Genomic DNA, 23,414 nt, shown 5'->3' on the forward strand with positions numbered 1-23,414 from the left:
TTAGCAAAAAACAATAGTTATCCAATACAAAGTAGGCTCTGAAATCACTACATAAGCAACACTAAATGGACTCAGAAAATTGTATTTATATTTTACTCACGTGTGTGTGTGTGTGTGTGTGTGTGTGTGTGTGTGTGTGTGTAAAGCAATAATAATAAATGAACAAAATAACTTTAAGGCAAAGTGGGATACGGGTGGTGTCTGAGGCAGAGGACATGAAAGAGGTTATAGAGAGAAAAGGAAAAGGAGGGAATGATTTAATTATATTTGAATTAATTTTTAAAACAAAGTCAACAAAAATAATAACAAACATTAAGAAGAAATAAACGAGATGATAAAAATTCTGAGATCTACAATGCTCTTTTCCATTCCAGAAAAAATATTATCAAGAGGGTACTTATTGTTATTAGATTTATCTATACACTGGCAATGACAGTGAGTATTGACATTTGATTCAGTTTGCTGCCCTCAAATTTTGTATTAAAAACTGAATTATATATTGCTGAGATTATTCTAGAATTCTTTAGAAATCCAACAAGATTCATGTGCTTAAGTCTATGAGAAGCCATGTATAAGTGCCAAAGAATTAAACCCACCAACTTACATTTCTGAATATTTCAATACTAAATCTCCAGTGCTGTTCAAAGGCATTAAAAGTTCAGAGCTGTGAGTGCTTGGCTTTTAATAACACAAATATAAACTTTCAGAGGCTTTAAACAGAGGTCTGAAAGGTCTTTCAGAGGTCAGTAGGTTAAGGTATTTATCACCAAGCCTGAGAAGCTGAGTTTGACCTTCAAGACACAAATAGTGTGGAAAGAGAATCAATCTCCTCCCATTACCCTCTGACTTCCACATATATACTTTATCATAGCATGTGCATGGCACCCACACATATCCAAGCAAGTAAATGTAATTAGAAAAATTTGGAATAACTTAAGATTTTAGATAAGTACTTTAAAATATATTTTCTTAAGCTTCAGAAATGATTCAGCAGTTACAAACAGTGCTCTTACAGATAATATGAGGTTAATTTTTAGAATTTACTCTGATAAAATCATAACTGCCTGTAACTTCAGCTGCCAGGGATCCTATTTCAACTTCTGCTCTCCATAGAAACCTCCACTCATTGTGAAAGTCTCCACACAAACATATACAAGTTTAGCTAACTAAAATGAAATAAATCATATTTATGCATATGCACATACATACAAACATACATACATTCTAGTTCCAAGTTTTAATCATTGTAAATGGGATAATAGGTTTATCTTAAGGGAAACAAAAAGACACAAGAGAATGCAGAATATTTATTTGTAAACCCTAAGGCATTAGGAAAGATTTTGAAATATGCAACCACATCCTTAATTTGAGAAAAAATCTCTTGAAGAACATTTTGATTGCTGCTGATTGTCATTTTGCAGGAATAGCTAAAGACACTTTATCTTGCACATTCAGCATGCTGTTGCTCTAGTTCATATGATTAGTGCCAGGGAGTTTATAAATAGATGTCTATGAAGAACTTGCGTATGTTATTATACTCACTAAATCTGGAGATCATCATCTGTAACATAGCATGTCTTGTATGCGTCTTAACATTATATGATCAGAAAATTGTTTCTGCTGTTGATGATTGGAAAAGTCAGTCTAAGAACCAATAAAAGAGATCCAAGATGTTCAAAAATATAGAATTTTATCTTATCTGTGATAAGTATAAAATAGCTTTCTAGAATTTTCTATTTAGGGCTCTCAGTTGCTGAGTAAAATTGAATAAAGACTTAATAACCACAGGGCATGCTGAAGAAGCAAAGTTCAACTACTGCTTGAGTAGTATAAGGTATATCTACAATAAAAGTTCATTATTCATATCCATCATAACAAAGAGCTAGGAAATTCTAGATGCTTCCAATGTGGGTTGCAAAATAAGACAGAAATTGTGAAGCATCAACTGTGGAAGAATTCAGGTTCCTGAGGAAGGCAGAGAGGCATATAGCTGATGACTTCTGCCAATTTAACTCTATTTTTCTCTTTAAGGAGCAAATGCTGATGGCTTCTGGCATTTGACTCCTGCTGATCGACCCAGGGAAAAAGAAACCTGGTTACTTTGGTCCTTTTTTCATTGACTTAGGAACCTCTACCTGGGCAGGTAACAGGCTTGGAGTTCCTTAGGTCTTCATGAGTCAGAAAGGGAAAAAGAAAAGAAAAAAAAGAAGAAAGAAAAGAAAAGAAAGAATACCAGGCACACATAGACAACATATACCCTGGATGAAGCAAAAAAGGCTACATTGCTACTTTATTATTGTTCTTAGTTTTTATACCTCTCAGGATAATTGATCACATGTTTTTCAAAGCACTTTTACATTCTTTAAGTTCATAGTAAGTTTAAGGCAATAATTTATGTTATAAATTGATAAGACTTATGGAATTACAGCAGAATTTTTTATGTCTTCTATTAAGACTAGTTCCTGTATAAACATCCTTTATAAATTACTAGTTCTAAGTTCATTATAAGTTTAAAGCAATAATTTTATTTCATAAATTAACATGGTTTTGTCAAGAGACACATCATCTGCCTTATGTCTTATTATTTTGAAGTCTTGTATACATAAAGTAGTCCATCATTTATTTTCTGTCTTTGCATTTACAATAAATTGCCCACTCACACTTCTGACCTTTAGTTACCAGATAGTTGCCTCATTCCGAACCTAGAAGTAATGTTGTAGTGTTTTCTTGATTGTAAATTTGTTCCAAGCTTGTTTTCTTTTCCTAGTGCAATTAGCTTGTGATTCAGGAAGGTTATAGAGCTATATTTGTAGCTTTCATTGTATAAAGGGCTTGAGATTAACTGTATCAATTTAGGAGTTCTACAAAGTCATGCCCAGGAATTGTGAAATTATCAATTTGTTTACATAGTATTGCATAATATAACAATATAAACATGTTAACATATAAACAAATATAAACATAAAGTATATGTTTATATTTGATTCTGCAGGAGGTCTGCCCGATAGAGTAGGCTGTTTCCCAGGAATCATTAGGCTGTGTGATAGTGACAGGACAGGCATATCAGTAGCGAGAGTCATTTCTGGATGAAGTCTCTGAGGACCCTGCATCTCATTGCACACCCATTACAGCCATGCAAAACAATGGGCTATCTCCAGAAAACCAATTTGCTTTCCTTTCCTAGATGGCTTCTGACAATACCTTATTATGGATATTTTTAATTTCCACTTTTACAGAAGAAGAAAAAGTGATTAAGAATACTCTTCCTATATCTGCTTTTTCAAGCACCTTTTCAAGCGTGTTTGCCTCAAAACTATATACGTACCAAATAACATCTTCTGCTTTATCACGTTCTGTGAGCATTTAGCAGCTAGCTTTTATTTAAATGTAAACACATTTATTGTCCCTGTAACTAAAGCATGATATGACATCTAAACAACCATTATAAACCTTTGTTTAGCCTCAAAATTTTCATCTTTATATCCATAATGTGTGGATTATATAAAAACTCACCCTAACTCTTACACAGTATGTGAAATAGAACATGAAACAAGAAAAAAAATTATGAGATATAAAATCAACACACTCTTCTGTATCAATAGAATTACCAAAATAGTGGTTAAGAATACACCCTAGTTTCCATCTATATAATCTGACATGATTCCATCATAGGTTTTTCTGTCTTCACTAACCATTCAATGTTCCTTCTGCCCCTGTCTTTAGTTCCAGTTGCTCAGGGTGATTTATGTGATGTGGAGGCTGAGTTTTTGTTGTGAAGACATCTGAACCCTGCTGTTCTTTCCAGAATTGTTAAGCTGTTAAAATAGCCACTTAAAATAAGCACACCTAATACCTAAGAGAAAACTTATCTTTAAGGCTTTAAAATCTTTGTTCCTAGAGTTTAATACCAAAGCCAATATATGTAACTGTATAATTTTACTTAAGGTACAAAAAGTGGTAGTGAAAAGACGCCTCATGTATACATGCTTCATATTTTATACTTATTTTATAATTATGTTTTTTTAACTTGAGAGAAGGGTTTTTTTTTTTTTTTTTTTTTTTTGGAACTAGCTTCTAAGCTAAAAGTGTATAGATGGATATAGATTTTTTCATGGTCTCTTGGATTCACAAGATGGCCTTCAGCTAGTGGATCTTCAATGGCTATTATTTTGGGGATAGTTAGTTAGTTAGTGCTTCATGATGGGCCATTGTAGGGAAGAAGTGAATCTTTTCAAAATCATTTACTGCCTTAGATTTTGCATGCATGCAAATGTTTTTGGTCAGAGTCAGACACCAGGATGGTGAATATGGCAATCTGATTATATGTTTGAATATGAAGTGCTCCCTATCTCCCATAGGTTCTTGTATTTGAATATTTTATTCTTGGCTGATGGCACTCTTTAAGAAGATTACAAATAAACTCCTGCTGAAAGAAGTCACCAGGGAGCAGTATATGAGGTCAAGTAGCCCGACCCTTCTTTCTGGTCTTCCTTTATGCTTCTTGTGTGGAGATGAGGTAAGGTCTGCTGGCTGCTATGCCTTTGCTGCCATGATGGATAGTATTCTCTCTGAAACTATAAGCCCAGAAAAATTCTTTCTCCTCAGTGGTGCTTTTCACAAGCAATTCTATTACAGCAGCAGAAAAGCAACTACATTTCCTCAAATGATAGGAAACGGTACCTTGAATAGAAAAGAATGTGGTGGTGATCTCAGCTGATCCAACGTTAAGGTGGTCCCATGAAGCAGAGTGGGCTGAATACTGGAGAACCTAGCAGCTCCAAGTTATGAGATGTAGCAACAAAGCTACCAGTTATTGAGTAATTAGTTCTTACTCATTACTTATATCAGGGAAATTTTCCTTTTGGCTTTTTCAGTGATGTGGTTTGAGTACAAAATGCTAGATTTACTGCTGCATTTTGGATTATTAGACACAAAAGCTCTCCATCTTAATGCTTTTAGTTTTATTCTTGTCAGCTATATAACTGACAAACTTATTTCTTTTTCTTTCTTAAGTCTTTAACATAGCTTTAACAAAGCTACAGGTCCACCAGGCAACCAAATGTTAATGTTAACTGAGTGGAAACTCGAGCAATGCTCTGTAGTGGCCCAGATGTCCCAGTGCTGCCTCTGTCTTCAGGCTTTGTCAGATTCACCAAGATTTTGCCATCTTCAAACAGGAATCATGTCACAAGCAACCGACCCCACTCTATGGAGAATGAGGCAAATTATGCAATTCGGGGCTTGCCTTTCCCCAAGGAGACAGCAAGTCAATGCTTATTAGCTGTCCCCAGAAGAGACAATTTTGATTAATATCAAATTCATCCGACTCAGTCTATTAAACCTATTAAACCCTAAAAGAAGGATATTAAGATATTAATGATAGGCTTTTGGTTAATAATTCTACCTTTTTGCCATTCCAAGCATTAACAACCACCTGATATCTCTACAAAATTGAGCCTTTGATTTCAGGCAGACACACCCTTATAAACAACTGGATTCTCTCCTACTCTTACTCCCCCACCTCAGGAGGAACCCAAGACAAAAAGGTGCCACCACTGAAAAAGTAAAGTCCAGGTCACATTAATTTGCCTTGTTATCCAGAGTAGGATGAATGATTTGTGGCATATTTCCTGCTTGAAGACAACAAAACTTTACTAAATTTGACAAAGCCGGAAGACAGGAAGGACTTCTGCTATGCTACCTGCCAGCTGAGAGCTGGCCCTGAAGGTTTATACACAGCCCTTTGAACACTGTCTCTTGCCTATCAATGAGTCCCAAGAGGGGCCCAGACAGGTTGCCAGTCTCTCCTAGAGGATCTTCATTGTGGAGCTGTCTCATGGGGGTAGGGAGGAAGCCATTCTATTTTCATTCTTCACTCTCCAAGTCTGGCCACCAGTGGTACTTGCTCACAACAAATGTTCTTCCTGATGTTCCTGATCAGTTTTTTGTTATAGTCTCTGTAGTCCACAGGCTTCACATCTTCCACAGTGGCCTTAATTCCAGATTCATCATTGTAGGCCTCCAGCTTGACCCGGAATCTGAACCTAAGTGATTGAAAGTTGTCATTCTGGAAAACCTCTTCAAACACCTCGTTCTTCTGAGTTCCCCAAAGTACAGTGTTCTGTCCAAGGCTGGCCTCCTCAGATTCTTGGGAACATGTCACCCACTGGTTCTCCTGAAAATCTGCAATATTTGCCAATAAGATCATGTGGTATTTGAAATTGGGAAATTCCTGGTTACTCTTCTCACAGCAGTACATTCTGCTGGTCAATCACTTTCTTATTGCAGACCTGGTCTGGGCAGGCCTGGTACCCACAGTTCTCTTTGCGAAGAAACAACTCCATTGCCACAGTGCTGAAATAGTCCACCTTGTCAGCCTGGCCCAGGTTCTCTGATTTAGCTTCATACAACGTTTTCCAGTTGGTGTCGCTTTCTCCGGTCCCTCCACTCCAGAGGCCAGAGATGGAAACACCATCTAAGGATTGTCCTTCTGAGTCAAACTGTCCACCAAGGTTATAGGCCTCTGGGATGCCAGGATTCACAATGACAGTGCTAGATGTTAGGGCAGAGAGGATCCATCCGCCAAAGTAGGAAACTCGGGATCCTTTGATGGTCATCATAGGCTGCGTAGAACAGTCAAACTTGTCAGCGTCTTCTCCCCACAGAGTTGTAGTCACCACTTTCCCTGACATGTCCATCAAATAGATATTTCTCTGTTGTTAGACTTCACTGTGATTTTAGTTGAACTTTCATATCTCTTTCAAATTCCAATTATGTCTACAAGTGAGTCTTTAGACTTGCTCTCTAGCTCACCTCTCCTTGTTAAATCAAACTGAACTGTGGGTAAATGATGGCCATCTTCACAAAGAAGGACAGAAGTCTCATTATCGAAGGTCATCTCATAGTCATTTTTAACAGCTAAGAATTGTTTGTTAGAGATCTTCAGAGTGCCCTTTGAGAATACACATTGTTCACTTCAATAAGGAGAAAGAACTTGTCCACCTGCCCACAGATAGCAGTAGCTCTGATTTCACCATTTCTATCCATAAGTTCTGTAGAGAAAAGCTTTCATTTTCCCCAAGAATTGCTCCAGGTATAGATCTGACTTTAGTTGGTGGCACAGGCATAAATAGTTCACTTGAATTGGTAAGGGGTGAGGCTGGTGATGGGCACCACTTTATACTGTTTCCCATCTGAAGGCTGCAGCAGGCCAGTTCTGACAGGTTTTCCAAACAGCATTGAGGCACCATAAGCCTTAGCTACAGTGGAATCTATTCCCAAACTCCCATTCTACGTCTTTGGCTTTCTGGCTGGTGGTGTAGCTGCAGAGGCTGGGAAAGGGACTGTTTGCTGCTGCCGCCCATGTCCTTCATTATAGGACACTGGATTCCCAATCTTTAATCCAACTTCTTCAGCAGATTTCAAAACTTCCAAGTCCATCAAAATAACTACTCTCCTTACGTCTTTCAGGGTGTTGACCATGAACTGGTTGACCGGACAGACACAGTTGCTGGCCAGCTGATCAGTCAAAAGGAGAGGCTTACTCTGTTCAGAAACTAACACTGCTCTTATTTAGCTGTGTGAGATGGACATCTACAGGAGCTCCCATGCCATACCACCACTCTGTTTGGCAAATCAGACAATGCTTTCTCTTTCAAGAGTTAAAGGTTAACCTACAAAAATTCCTATAGTTAAATCGCATCCTTAACACTTAAATTATGTTTGTTGTTATTATGAACCAACTAGTTTGGTCACTTCAGGGGATTTTAATTTCTCCATGGTAAATTATTGTATTTTAAATTATAACTGATTCACAAAGCAAATAAACATGGATATTAATTAGTGAGAGGAAGATGAGGACCCAGTTAAATCTGAAACGGAAAAAGTAAACAATACAGACTATGATTAAAGAAAAGGGAGGGGAAATATTGGATTGTAACTGAAAGGCAATGGGCAAATTTACTGGATGAGAGCACAAGAGATGGTCTAACATAAACCTAAGTGACAATCTTCTCTATGGCTTGATGCCACGCTGATATTCATTCTGCAAGTCTCAGGCTTTTTGCCAATGTCAACTGACATCTAAATCATGCTATTACTATGGCCTGAGTCACATAGCTTCCCTGGTGGACTTACAAGTTTATGACAGCTTAACTCTGCCCTTTACAGCATAGAGTTAATGGGGTCAATTCATCGTGCCAGGTAATACTTTTAGATCTTTTAAAAAAGATGTCAATCTGTCTGTGTTCTATACTTACAAAAGTTGACAAGAATTTTATAACGTTTTCCTCTCATCTCCACAGCTTCACACCAACTAGGAAGAAATTAAATGACAGAGAAACAGACAGTTGCATTATAGGAAAACAAAGATGTTAAGGTCTCACTTTTGTGAAAAATCACTGCCAAAAGTGTAGATTAAATTATATAACTGTAATAAAAATAATATCGGACCATTGATACAATCCAAATTATATCACTGTAAAAAGTATGTAGTACTATGCAATGCAAGATGACACAGAGAAGATATTCATCTACTTTTAAGATCATCCTTGATTTTTCTGTGATTTCAATTTTTACTTGCTAAGTGTCAAAAAGTTAACCAAATATTCATATACCGTCATTAATTCTTGGAGAAAGAGAATGGATGCAATAATGGCAATAAAATGATTATCTTTTAATAAGTCACCTGTAATGATAATGAATTTCTAACTTTTATAGAGAATTTACTGTCTAACAATACTCTTTTCATTAGTTTAGACTGAGGGATTCCTGTACTTTGAACATGGTCTCATGTCTTCCAAGCTGGCTTTGAACTTGTTAAGCAGCCAAGTATGGTTTTAAACTTCAACTCCTACTGTGTCTACCTTTTGAGTGGTGAGATTGAATCTGTGTGACATCATACATAGAAATCAATGTATAGCATCATCCCTGGTAGGCAAACACTCAATCAACTGAGCGCCAATCTCATTAATATAGTTTGAAAGTTTGTATCTGTAATTTATTTAATCATTGCAATATTACTAATCATGATAATACTAACGAGTTAGTATTATCATCTATCTAAATTTTAGATGATTAAAAAACACATAGAAGAGAAATAATCTAAGGAGTATTAATTAGCAGTTCAGCCATGGTATAAAGTATTCTGCCCTCAAACCCTTGCTTTAACTCAACTGAGTCTAGGAAAGTTGAAACTTAAAAAAAGAAAATGAAAAGACCTGTCTCTTAAGCTATAAAAGCAGAAAAAGGTTGTTGAGTAGAGAATCTCTGACCTGTTCAGGTTCCAGCAAGTTATAGAGAGCAACTATAAATAGCTATCTATGATAGGATGGGGTTTCAGTGGTGTATCTGCCTTTGGGTCACCCATTCTCTTCTCAGTAGCTACTCAATATCACATTTTCACACAATCCAATAAACTCATTGGTTTTCCAAGTTGGAATTTCATGCAATATACTATTTTGTCTGTTTTCAGTGCATACACTTGGGTAGGTAGATGTTTGCTCACACACTCTCAGATGTGAGTCATATAATACTATTGATGTCTGAATGGAGATCCACAAAACCAAAGATTAACTGAAAGGAGTGATTGTATGTATGGTCTTGGGTATGGATGTAAACCATACAACTGAGGCTAGATACTCTGATTGTAGAGCACCCATTGGGAAAATTCCAAACTGGCTGTTGTTCTACATGTGATATGTTCTTGAACGACAGTACTATGCATAATTTTGTTAAATGAGTGGCTAGTTATATGGGTGGGATGAACACACATCTAGTGAAAACAGAAAATAGTAATGATTAGTTTTAGGATGGAAAGATGGATAGATTTAAGACAGAAGGTATGTTAATTCTTGAAAGTGTTTATATCATTCGTAGTTACTAAATGTGAATCTGGTTATCTGGTTGTTCATTATTTCTAGTGAAAGTAAACCTTTAAGAGTTATTGTTGATGTAAATTCAAGCTTTTGTGGGATTTCTGGAGAAAAATTATATATATATATATATATATATGTATATATATATATATATATATATATATATATATATATATATATATTCATAGCACTGCTCACATATTTTCAAATTATACACCAAAAATTCTGCTCACATATCAGATGGAGATTTCATATTTTCAACAATAAAGATTCCTAACATTTATAGAATAAGTTTCACAAATAGAGATTGTCAGGCATGACCATTAAAATGCCTCCATTTGCTTCTTTTAAATTATAATCAGAAAAACATTCTTGGTAATGAAAACAACCTAAAAACCCTTCCTCTAAGGAATGTATAATGAACATGCATTATATATATGCTGTTGAATACTAATCACTTATAAAGAAAATGAAATTTGTAGGCAAATAGATGAACATAGAAATGTACTTACTAAGTTAACCCAGACTCAGAAAGACAAACCTTGCATATTCTTTCTCATTTGTAGTTCTTAGCTCTAAATTTTCTGATTTGATTATGTAATGTGGAATAATCCCATAAAATAGAAAAATAAAAAGGTACCTTGGGACAATATGTGAGTGCTCTAGAGAGGTTTATCAGGATACAAGTGACAAGAAATGGAAATGGAAAAAATGAAGGGAGTAACTGAGTATGAAGCAGGGAAGTCAACACAAGGAAAGGAGAGATAAATAACAATAATGATGTCCAAAAAAGCCAGAGGAAATCATATTATTATTTAATTATCCATTATATATAACATATATAAGGGAATGTATAAATAAATAATACATACATGCATACAGACACTCCCAGACAGACAGACATGCATAAGCATGCACCCATACACATACACACACACAAACACATACACCGTATGTGTACATGCGTGTGCACGTGTGCATGCGCGCGCGCGCGCGCGCACACACACACACACACAAAACTACCTAATAAAAACCTCAGTACCGAGAATGCTCAAGAAACCTTTTTTGTGTTGTTGGTCAGAAGAGTCTAAGAGATTCTCAAAACAATACAAGAGGTTGTTGCCCCTGGTTTCCTCCCAAAAATTGTTGAATGTCAGTTCTTTTAGCTAAATCAGCATGAGCTCAGACACAGGACTCTGAAGGTCTCAGTGGAGCAGACCTGAGGCTTAACAGGGTTTTTTTTTCTACTCTCAAAGTAGAAAAAATATAATTTTTTTTATTCAGCATCATATATTGCAAACCTTTCAGTGTTTAAAAACTTCATTTATTAACATTTCATCTATAAAACAAACCAGAATAAAAACAGTGGCATATAGAACAAGAAAACTGAGTAGAAATATATGGGATGTTATTTTTTTTGTCTAAGTATTTCCTTAGATTATGACACTAAAACCTCCATTAATTTACTTTTTAAATTCATTCTTCTCTCATATATTTCATCCTGACAATTTTCTCTCTCTTCACTTCCCCTAGTCCCTCCCCTGACCCACCCCTCCTCCATTTCTCTTCAGAAAAGAGCAGGTCTCCCAGAGATATCACTGAACAGGCTATAACATGAAAATAAGATAATAGGCACAAACTCTATCATCCCAGAAGGTGCTATGGAAGCTGCCAAGAGAGGTAAACAGTTAATATCCTACCTAAGGGTCCAGGTTAGTGAGAGCTATTGGTCTTTCTGTGGAGTCCCTATACTCTTTGATTCTTCCCTATATTCCTGCAATTCTTCCCCCAACTCTTTCACAAGAATTTCTGAGCTCTATCTAATATTTGGCTGTGGGTCTTTGCATCTCTCTCCCTTGAGTGCTGGGTGGAGCCTCTCAGAGGACAGTTACCCTATACCATTCTGTCGGCAGGCATAAAAAAGTATCATTAATAGTGTCAGGGATTGTTTCTTACCCATGGGATGAGTCTCAATTTCTTCCAGTCATTTGTTGGCAATTCCCTCAGTTTCTGCTCTGCCTTTGTCCCTGTACACCTTATAGACAGGACACATTTTTATTTGAACATTTTGTGGGTGGGTTGCTGTTCTTATCCTTCCACTGAGAGTCCTCCTGGCTACAGGAGGTAGCCACTTTAGATTCCTTATCCCCCACTACTTGGAGTAACTAGCAGAGTCACCCCCATAGACTCCCTGGGACCTCCCCCATCCCAGGACTTTGGCACATCCTAGCGAAGTCACTTTCCACTGCAGATCACTGTTCTCTCTCCCCTGTTTTCCCTACACCAGATTGCACCTCTTCATTCCTCACTGTTCTCTCTCCTCTGTTTTCCCTACACCAAATCACACCTCTCCATTCCTCTCATCATTTCTTCTCCCACCCAGTTCCCTTCCTCCATATTTTTCCACTATCTATTTTATTTCCCCTTCTGAGAAAGATTCAACTATTGGCTCTCTGGGTCATCTTGTTATTTGGCTTCTTTAGATCTATGGATTTTAACATGGGTATCCTCTACTTTATAGCTAATATCCACTTGCATGGTGAGTATATGCCATGCATTTCCTTTAGAGTCTGGATTACCTCACTCAGAGTGATATTTTCTTGTTTTATCCATTTGCCTGCAAAATTCATGATGTCCTTGTTTTTTAATAGTAGTATTTTATTTTGAGTAGTATTCTGTTGTACAAATGAACCTTTTCTTTATCTTTCCTTCAACTGAGGGACATCTGGGTTGTTTCCAGTTTCTGACTATTACAAATAAAGCTGCTATGAACATAGTTGAGTAATTGTCCTGTGGAATGGCAGGGCATGTAAAACACAACTCTTGCACCTAAGACTCAGAACACATTGCAAAAAAAGGGGTGATAGAAAGAGTTTGAGAGCTAAATGGTAAAAAATCAGCTGTGAGTTTGTGTCTCAAACAAAAGGTAAAGGGAAGTTTCACTCATGGTACCTCAGCAGTATGGCTACCTGAACAAGAACCTGAACAAAAACAACTATTGTGAAGAGGTAATTTCATGTAGCCCTACTCCTAGACAAAGGACTACAGGTAACTAAGAGAAATAGTCTTTATTCAGAGACAAGTCCCCTAATTGGTTATCCAGTGCCTTGGAGTTGGCCTTGAAATCATATACATACACAGAACACTAAACATACATATATACATATACATACACACATATACATACACATACACATACATATATGGTCAGGAATTTTAGGGACTGAGGAACTGAACACAGGAGAGGAATTGTAGGAAGGAAAGGGACTGGGCAGAGGAGTAAGTGACCTAATTATATTTTTATAATAAAGTGTTATAAATGTAATGTTAATATAAGAAAAGAAAACAAGAAAAGAATGCAAGTATTAATTGAAAAAATTCATTGCTGTTTTCCCCAAATTATGAGAACCAAACCACAGAATCAGTAAGCTCAGAGGTCGTAGGACAAAACAAATTAAAACAATGGCAAATAAAAACACCTGCATTCACTTATATCCTATTATAATTGCACAAGTCAAAGGTCAAGAGAAATTCTTTTTAGGGGGAGGTTCTTTTCATTTTCTATTGGATATTTTATTTATTTACATTTCAGATGTCATCCCCTTTCCCTAGTTTTCTTCCCTAGAACTCCCTAACCCATCCCATCCTCCTTTTTGCTTTTATATCATTTTAATTGCATGCACGTATTAAGGTCTAGGTTGAGGGTCTAGCAATACAATAGATGCAAATAGTCAAGGAACAAGCAAGACAAGAAGCACAAGTAATCAAACAAGCAAGACATTAAACCCAATTCCGTGAACACTCCAGTGACCACTGTTTCTAAGGGCTTATGCAAGATGACCAGAGTATCTGAGCCTACTTCCCTGTCCTACTTAAAACCAAAATCCCTTAGAACGGAAAAAGAACTTATGAACAGAGGGTCAGAGAAAAGAATTTCATCCAACTTTTGAGGAATGTATGTGTGAAGAAAATGGCTCCAGCTGCATATGTAGAAGAGGATGGCCTTATCTGGCATCAACGGAGGAGAAGCCCTTGGTCCTGTGAAGGCTCAATGCCCCAGTATAGGGAAATGCTCCGGTGGTGAGGGGGGAGTGGGTGGGTGAGTGGGGAGCACCCTCATAGACGCAGGGGAGAGGGTGGTTGGATAGGGGGTTTGCGGAGGAGAAACCAGGAAGGGGGACAACATTTGAAATACAAATAAATTAAATAACTAATAATTAAAAAAAAAAAAAGCAGTTCATCTGGGCATAGTGCTACATACCTGTGTGATGCTCGCACTGGAGAGGTGAGGATTGTAAGTCTTAAGAACCCACTAAGGCTCAATAGCAAGACTCTGTGAAAGAAATGAGGGAGGAAGGAGGAAAGGGAAAAGGAGAGGGAGATTCAGGAGAGGCAGGAATTTCAGTTACATTGCTCACCTATGGACTAAATAAGCTCCTCAGGCGGGAAGAGTTGTAACTTCCTCGCTTTTGGCTACAAATACAAAAAAAAGAGGGGCACGATTTTAAAGCATGCCTGACATAACACAGTGCTTCTCAAATTGAGACCATCAAAATCATGTGGGTAACAAAGATTTCCAGGCCCCAGCTTCAAATTTCTAAAGTTTTATCTTACTAGATTTGAAGTAACGCCAGAGAATCTAAATTTCCAGCACATTCTCATGAGATGCATCTTCCAGTAGCTAAGGTGAGGGCTGGGACAGGAAGGAGCACATTTTGAGAGTCTAGGCCTAGTAGAATGAGCCTGGGCCTTGGCACTGCGTAGCCTATATTAAAGCTATGACTGTCGTATGCTACCTTAAGCTCCTGTGAGTGTTACCAATAAATGAGAACAGTCCCTACTTAGTGCAGAGAGACATGGTAAGAAGGAAGGGAGACAACAGAATAATACTGGGCATGAATTCTCAAAATAATAAAATAAACCTATATATATTGACCTAGCAATGTATTTAATAAAAAAAAAAATCACTAATACACTGTTTTGGAAAAAAACATTTTTTGAAAGCTGCACATAACAGCATTTTTTCCTTCCTTCCTTCCTCTTTCTTTCTTTCTTTCTTTCTTTCTTTCTTTCCTTCCTTCCTTCCTTTCTTTTTTTTTTTCTGAGACAAGGTTTCTCTGTGTAGCCCTGGCTGTCCTGGAACTCACTCTGTAGACCAGGCTGGCCTCGAACTCAGAAATCCACCTGCCTCTGCCTCCCAAGTGCTGGGATTAAAGGCATGCGCCACCACTGCCCGACTGAAAAAAAATATTTTTAAAAGAGCAAAACATACAATTATGATAACAAATCTTTCCAGTCATATTTGGGTATTTTTGTTCTTGTTTTGTTGTTGCTGTGATTTGTTTGTTTTGTGGGTTATTTTTTGCAATTTTTAAAATAAAAATGTAACTACATCAAAAAAAAAAAAAAAGAAAATGGAGTGAACTATTTGTCAAACATCACAGAATTTTTTAAGCTGTGGAGTTAGCTTCAAGACTGAAGAAAAAAATGGAGAAATTTTCAATTAAATGTAAATGCAGGAATGTGTTAGAAGTTGAAATGATAGAACTAGAAATGCTAAAAGTGGTTATTCAGAGAGAATGGAGATGATTAATAGAAAAACAGGAACAGCATATACTCCTACACAGAAAGTCAGGGAACACTGCAGGGTACAGGGTGGAAGACTGAAGGAGCCATGGGATGAGGGCTTTTACTGTTATGTTGTGTCTCCAAGTAGCGTTAGAAGCTATTCCTGTAAAGTCTCTGCAATATAACAGTATAAACATGAACTGAATAAGAAGGAAATCAAAGAAATGCCAAAACAGATGGAGAAAAGCACATGAAGCCTCAATTCTACTAAAAGATGATAGGCAACAAGGAATGCTGGGAACAGGAGAGATGCCCTTCCTCAGGAAAGAAGACACCTACTGGCCCTTGCAGCCAAATGGTAACTCCTGAAAACCTACATGCAAGTAAAACTGGATGGACTTGGCAGGATATATATAAGAGTATATGTGTATATATAAAGGCAAATGCAATAACATTTGATTTGAAAAAGAGCTCATGAGTTTGAAGGAAGAAAAGCAAAGAGTAAAATATTATCATTAAAATACAATAAAAATAACCAAAAGAATAAAAAAATTAAAAAAAGAGACAAGTCGAGTTAAAGTTAAAAGTTTCGTTTTTCTGATTCTCAATAAATAAATAAAATGGTTGTGTGAATTTTATTATTAAATATTTATTTTAAGATAATGATATAGTAATGACAATGTACCAAAATATATTTTCCAATATATATACATGCAGCTACTTCAATTGAACAATGCAAATTGAATTACAATGCAATGTAATTATGATGGCTATTCCCAATTATCAACTTGACTGTATCTGGAATGAATTACAATTCAGAAATGGAGAACATACTTGTGATCTGGAACTTGAGGCAGAGTGGCCATGAAAAGCTTAGGCCCAGGCAAGGTAGTACAGGAGTTTAGTTCCAGGTGGCAGAGGCAAGCAGATAACTGAGTTCAATGCCAGCCCAGAACAGAGCAGTCTTCAAGTAAAGAAAATCCTATGGTGGTAGGCACCTTTAATCTGGGCCATACTTTCTGCTGTGGCTTACTTAAAGACAATGGAAAAAGGATGGCTTCCTTCTTTATTTTTATTGAATATTTTATTTAGATTTCAAATGTTATGCCCTTTCCCAGTTTCCCCTCCGGAAACCCTGTATCCCATGCCCCCAGTCCCCCTGCTTCTATGAGGGTGCTCCCCCCACTCCCACCTTCCTGCCCTGGCATTCCCCCACACTGGCTTCATTCTTCTTTGCCTGCTTGTGCTTACTTGCCAGAAACCTGCTTCTTCAGAATTCCAGCTTATACAGAAGACTAGGTAAAGCACCTAGCCCAGTGAGATTGAGCAACATCACTGCCCATTATTGGGTTATTTAGACTGTTGACTATAAGTCATTCCTACAATTCTCTTAATAGATAGTGACATTCCATAAGTTCTGTGACATTAGAGAACCCCAACTAATAAAGCAACATTAAAATATTTTCATTTTTTGTTACATAGAAGGATTGTAGCCTATTATTTTCAATGACATCATTAATGATATGTTCCCAAGAACTGTTTGTTTATAATTCACATATTTCTTCCTTTATTTTTATAAAGAACATGAATAAAGTTAATTATCTAACATTTTCTTTTATTTAAAATCAGAACATATATTATTAGCAAAAGAACTAGAAGTAAACTAATTTTTCAAATACATGTTTAATTTTCACTTACTATTTATTAACTATAATGTGAAAACAATGTATACGCTTAAAATGATGTTCAATGCAGTGTCCTATTACAATCATAGCTCTTTCGCTAAGTATCTTTTGCTCTAATGACATAAAACACAGGTGAACACATTGAATATGTGAATTTTTACACACTATGTATTCTATAACACCATGAGCTCAAGGCTGTTATTTTAATTACAACAGTCAACAAAACCTCTCCCATATCCTTAAGATGTCAAAATCTATTTCTATTCTTTAATTTTCTCCACTGATTGTTTTCTCACTTTTGTGACAAATCATTTTTTTTCAGATGCCTTAGGCTGCAATATTCACTCAATTTCTTCTTCACATAAAAAGCAAGGCATTATATGTGCACATAAATTTAACAATATTAATGTATCCATCATAAAAAAGCTGTATTTGTATAAGCAGACTTTCATTACGTTGGCTGGAATTCATTCTTCATTAGTCTGTTCATTTGTTTATCTAGTTGATTATTCTATTCTGGTTTTCTTTATTCCTTTATCCACTAATCTTCTCAGTCAATATATACTTAATGAGATTTTTGCAAAACACTGATGCACTAGTACTTTTATGGAAAGGTCTCTGTGTTTTGTACTGAAGGTACAGTAGTCACAAAGATAGTAAAGAGTTAAGAGAGATGTTCAAGGAAGGAGACTTGATGACTAGAATTTTGTCACTAAGGACTGGTATGTGTTGGAGACTGACAGGGAGGCAGTGTGATAATGCTTAAGACCACAGGCTCATCTGAAGAGTGGGAATATAATAAACAAAAAACTATTAAAATTTGTGATCAGACAATTGCAGTCTGGACTACAGTTCTTTAAGGTTATGCTTCTCTTATTCTGAATTTCCTTATACAAGAGTAAAAGTGGGAAAAGATTGAGACAGAGTTACTTATATTAAGAACAACTAAGCTTAGGGACACAGAAAGACACAGTCAACAAAAGCAGTAGTCTCTTAACAGGGGAGTAAATTCAGATTTTTTTTTGGTCTTTTGTTGCTGTTGTTTTCTAGACAAAAGATTATGGATTTGAAAGGTTACCATTTCATGCAACAGTACAAATAGTAGCATCAGCTGAAGTTAACTTTTATTATGTTAAACATTGAGGTTAAAGATTAAATTTAGAGCTTCTTAAAGTGAAAAGTCTGTGGCTGATTTTCACAAGCTGAACCACATACTAGAGCATTCAGGGTTACCTTCACTTCTGATCAGAAGAATAGAAACTAGGAGGCTTCCATGATCACTCTTTTCTTCTACAATTATTAAAAAAACTGGAAAATACTAGAAACCTAATCACCTATTTTTTTTAAAAAATTCAACATATAAAAATTAAAGGAAACAACAACAGAGATACATGTGGTGGAATTTGTAAATGTTCAGCTTTTTAATTAAAAAAAAAATCATGTCTTTGGGTCTTGTTTCTGTCCCATTATTGGGGTGGTCATATATAAATAGAGTGTTGCCAACAAAGAAACTCAAATGTCAACATTCAAAGATGTATGAAGGCATCATCATATAGCCATGGTTGATTAACTGAATCATGGTACATAGCCATGAACTCCATCTCCAGCCCTCTTCTCTTCTTAGTGTGCAGGGTAATATGTTCTGGTTCAACATTCACATTTTGTAATAACAGGGTTGGCCTTTTATCGAGGCTATTCTTTTCTCAGGACTGTCAACAGTGGCTGCCACTGACTTAAGTCATTTTATCAGCCTGAACTCTGAATAATAAACACACTCATCACTTGAGAAATATCAAGGCTTTTGATCCTGCCTATAAAGGGTAGATTTTTCCCCCTTGACGAAAAGAAATTCTTCATTGCACAACAAATATTTATTCTACCATTATAAACGGTGGCATAGCTTGCTTTAAAATATAAAATGTAAAATATAATATACTTACTGTATGTATCAGTTACTTTTATGATGCTATGATGAACCATTATAAACTAATGAGATTAATTGGATTATAGTTCCTGAGGTTTAGGGCTTATGTTGTGGAGCTCAAATCTGTTTACTTGAATGAAATTTCAGGTAAATGGAATCAGGACATGTTCTTATAAGAATATATTTGCTGTGTTTGGAAGTTATGCTTTTGTTTATTATATGTTCTATGAACTGGAGTAGATCATTAACATCAGAGATTACAACAGATTTCTACATAAAAATACATAATGATATCCCTGTAAGTTGCTTCTTGTCTTTATCTAGAAACAAGCCCCCATTCCCACCTTATTACTTTTCTCATTGTCTATTGCATTTGTCTAGTGACTTCAATGGCTGTACAATGGAATTTATTGCATCAAATTCAAAGGTTTAACCAAAGCAGTATTTAAGCAAATATTTGACCAAAAATATAATGCAAGGGAAGGCTCAAAAATGATCATGCATCAATGATGTGTCTAAATCATTCAATAGGTAAAAAAGAATTAAACACTTTGTCTATCTTGGGATTGTGCTCTTAAATTAAATTTAGTAAAACACCTGATTTCATGAGTAGAAACTCCTTTTGAAAGGAAGGGAATAAAATGACCTTTATAATAATGGATTGCATTCATTACTTGCTTTGTACTCAATGAATAAAGTTGGTAGAGGTTTCAAGTGACGTCATTCAAGAGTATGGCTTCTTATTTGTAAGGCTAAAGCTAGTTCTTAGGGCTATAACTCAGCAACCTACTGTGCTAGACAACTCCACAGTAAGAACTCATAATCTGCATGTAATGATTCCTCTGAACTCAGAAACCTTAATTCCCTGTTATTTTCCAGTTCAATTTCATTAAATTCAAAATTGATTTTTAATACTCTCCTTGAATTTGCTAAAGATTTCCAAGCAGTTTGAAAACATAAGATACAATCTTGTGAAACTAAATGTTACTGAATTGAAGCTATCTTTTACATTATCATTTTTTATGTATAAACTCTAACTTTGTAAGTCATGAGGAAATATTCGGGAAGCATTTTTCTATAATCATTTTATTTCCATCCACAAATGTAATTGCATCATCTATAACTTAAACAAATGAAAACTTAGAATTTCAATATTATTTGTCTGAATGAGGATAACCGATGTGTTGTTGAAATCATAAATGATGACACAAATATAACATTCTAATTGGTTGGAACATGGTCAAAGAATGGAGAATGTGAGGAGGCTTTCAGTGCTTGTGAAAAAGCACCAAATAAACCAGAGTCTTTCTGATCTCAGGTCTTCCAAAATACGAATTATCCTATTTTTTTATGCTACTTGTTTAATGTATAGGAGTGACTTTACCCATATTACTCATTACCACTCTGGATATAAGACTATCGGAAAACATGTTTGTTCTACCTGCAGCTTATCTGCCACTTTGAATTAGCGCATGTGTCCCTTGCCCTTGTAATTGTATACTTTCACTCCTAGGACTTCTCGTAAACCTCAAGGCACATGTGGTTTTTGATGCTATGAATGAAATTGGCTATTGCATGAGACTTAGTCCATGTCATTTATCAGTTCTACTCTTCCAGATCATACAATCTCTAGAATGGTAAACACCTACCGTACCTGAATAAAGGTTTCAGAAGGTACAAACCCAAAGAAGTATAAAACAAATGTAAGGTGGGGTGTGGTACAAAAGTTTTTCTCAGAGGCAATCCAAAACCAGAACTCCTGTTTTGGAGCAAAATGGTCAGACCTAAAATGTATGCTGTAGTCTATTCTTGAAGACTCAGCCAAGAAACAACTCAGAGACTACAAGAAGTCCCAAAACTGACCAGAAGCACTATGCCTCTCTTTCTAAACGCGTGTATAATCAGTATGGTCTGCTGAGAGACACTCTTGGATAATCCAAGCTGCCTAGGAGAGGCTTAGTGCATCCAAACTGTCTCAAAGACAGACCATCTAAGCTGTCTGAAATGATAAAGATAACCAGGAGCTATAAGGAAGAGTCTCACACTGGCTGAGAGGCTGGGAAGAGACACTTTCCAACCTACACACTGATTCAGTGTTTTATCCTTCATAAGATGTCCCCCAATCTGGGTTAGTATTTTGGGATATAACTTTCTTTGAATAATTTCTACTTATGTAATAATAAGACTGCTCTCCATTCTCCTATATATGACTTCAAGAAAACTCACTGGGTTCGCCAGTTTGTGATTTTAATGGTATCTTTAAGTAGGTCTGCCTTTGGTTCCCTATCTTGGAAAAATAGACAGATGTTGTCATGTTTCCCATGAATAGTCTCACACAACTTGGAAGTAACAGGATTTGCTCCAATAATAGACTTATTGTTAGCAAACAAGAGATCCTGGCTTTAATCCCTAGCACAGAGTATACAGTTGAAAATACTTGGTGAGTGAGGAAAAAGAATTTGCATGCTGTATTTTTTTCAAAATATTTCAACTCTTCTATGATTTTCTATGATTTAAAAACTAATGGTATACATCTATCTAAATGGTAGCATGTGTATGGAGACAAGGGCACTAAAACCTTGGCATTCTGTACTTCATATGCTATATATTTTAGTTTTAGTGTGTTTTTTACTTAAAAAGCACAAAGATGATTTAAAGAAGAGTTGTAAGTAGCAGGGACAGGAAGAATAGTTTTACCTGTGGTTATTTCCTCTTCATCTTCTTTTCTCTTTGTTCTGTAACTCAGTTGCTGGGAATGCATGTCCACCACTCCAAACTAGCAGCAAGCATTCCAGATTTTTAACTCTACCTCCCATTAAATTTTCAAATTTAATCAATCGCCCTTTTGAAAGCTTGCCATCTACATCTTCCTGTGCAAAGAATGTCTCTTCTTTAATTTTGGTGACTCAGTCATGGCTGAGGATCAAACCTTCATGATCTCCCACTCAGACTTTGACATATGTTTCTAACGCAGTTCCATGAATTTTAGAGCATCACTTTCCATATAAGTCATCCTAATGTAAGTCTTATATCTATAAACCACACATCAGCCTTGACCATTGTTTAGCATGATCTCTGTCAATGACTCATCCTTAAAAACACCAACTCCAAGAACCTTGTAGTGCCTTATAATAACTCACTGTCTTGTATTTGTGTGCAAAAAGAGCTACACATAAAACAATAAGTGAATGAGTGAGATATTTGGAATATGTAGAGAAATATATTCTACTAGTCTCATTCTTGGCAGAGCAAGCTATTTAGTATCAAAATATAAAGATTCTGATATAATCTAAAAGGGCTCTTTCATATAAAATAATTTTACAGTCTTCTGCAATTTGTAGACATAAATTATCCATTCTCTGGCAAAATGATTTAGTGATATAAGTATCAAATCCGATGATATTTCTGCCAATGCTTAATCTATAGAGAGTTTGCACTGGGACTGCTATTTTCAGAAGGGCCAGCTTTTAGAGCTCATTTAAAAAGTTAATGAGGATTCTCTCCAAAGTAATTTACTATCACAAATTAAGGGCGGTAAAGGAAGATCTCCAGTGTGACTCTAGGGGTAGTTTTGCTTGCATATTTAAAGAAAGGTCAGTATTATTAATTAACTTAATTTACTTATCAAAATGAAACTTCATTCACACCAAATAATTTGAATAATCATTCAAGGAACAAAAATTTATCCAATATTTTCAAATATAGTTTAAATAGGGTTTCTGAAAAAGGAAATGAAACAACATGATATTCTTTAAAATATAGCTTATTTTACTTGTGTGTAGGTGTAATGTGTAAATGTTTTATGTATGTGTGGGAGAGGAGAGAGAGAGAGAGAGAGAGAGAGAGAGAGAGAGAACTCATCCATTTTCAAGAGGGCAAACGAAGATGCCCAGTGACCTTCTCCACTGCTCTCTTCCTTTTCATGTGTGACAGAGTCTCTCACTGAAACAGGAGCTGGGCTGGCAGCTAGTATTTTCCAGTCACCCTAATATATGGGCTCCCTACAACAACAGGGTTATAGACATACCCATAATTTGCTCTATTCTTTTTTATAAATGACTTCTATTTAAACTAAAGTCCTGATACTTGCAAGTGAGCCATTTCCTGTCTCATTTTTACCACCAATGATACATTAAGTTACATACTCATTAATGCTAGGGAGATATTTTTCCTCTAAATATATAACATACCTGATAACTCTGTGAAAATTTTACTAGAAAGACCCTAATTACTCGTAGATTTAAACTTTACTCAAGCTGATACAGAGAAAACCAGAGCATCACATTATTTGTTATCTGACTATCATTATCAGGCAACTGGAACCAACTAACCCTGCCCCTGGAATAACTTGCCTAACATTTC

The 23,414-nt window shown here is 36.0% G+C and overlaps 1 pseudogene; it reads right to left on the reverse strand.

Moving 5' to 3' along the window:
* Positions 1–5,872: 5,872 nt before the first annotated feature.
* On the reverse strand, positions 5,873–21,813 carry LOC117712409 (replication protein A 70 kDa DNA-binding subunit-like; annotated as a pseudogene).
* Between the last annotated feature and the right edge of the window lie 1,601 nt (positions 21,814–23,414).

The sequence above is a fragment of the Arvicanthis niloticus genome, chromosome 7, assembly GCF_011762505.2.
Source record: "Arvicanthis niloticus isolate mArvNil1 chromosome 7, mArvNil1.pat.X, whole genome shotgun sequence".
In the NCBI taxonomy this organism is placed as follows: Eukaryota; Metazoa; Chordata; class Mammalia; order Rodentia; family Muridae; genus Arvicanthis; species Arvicanthis niloticus.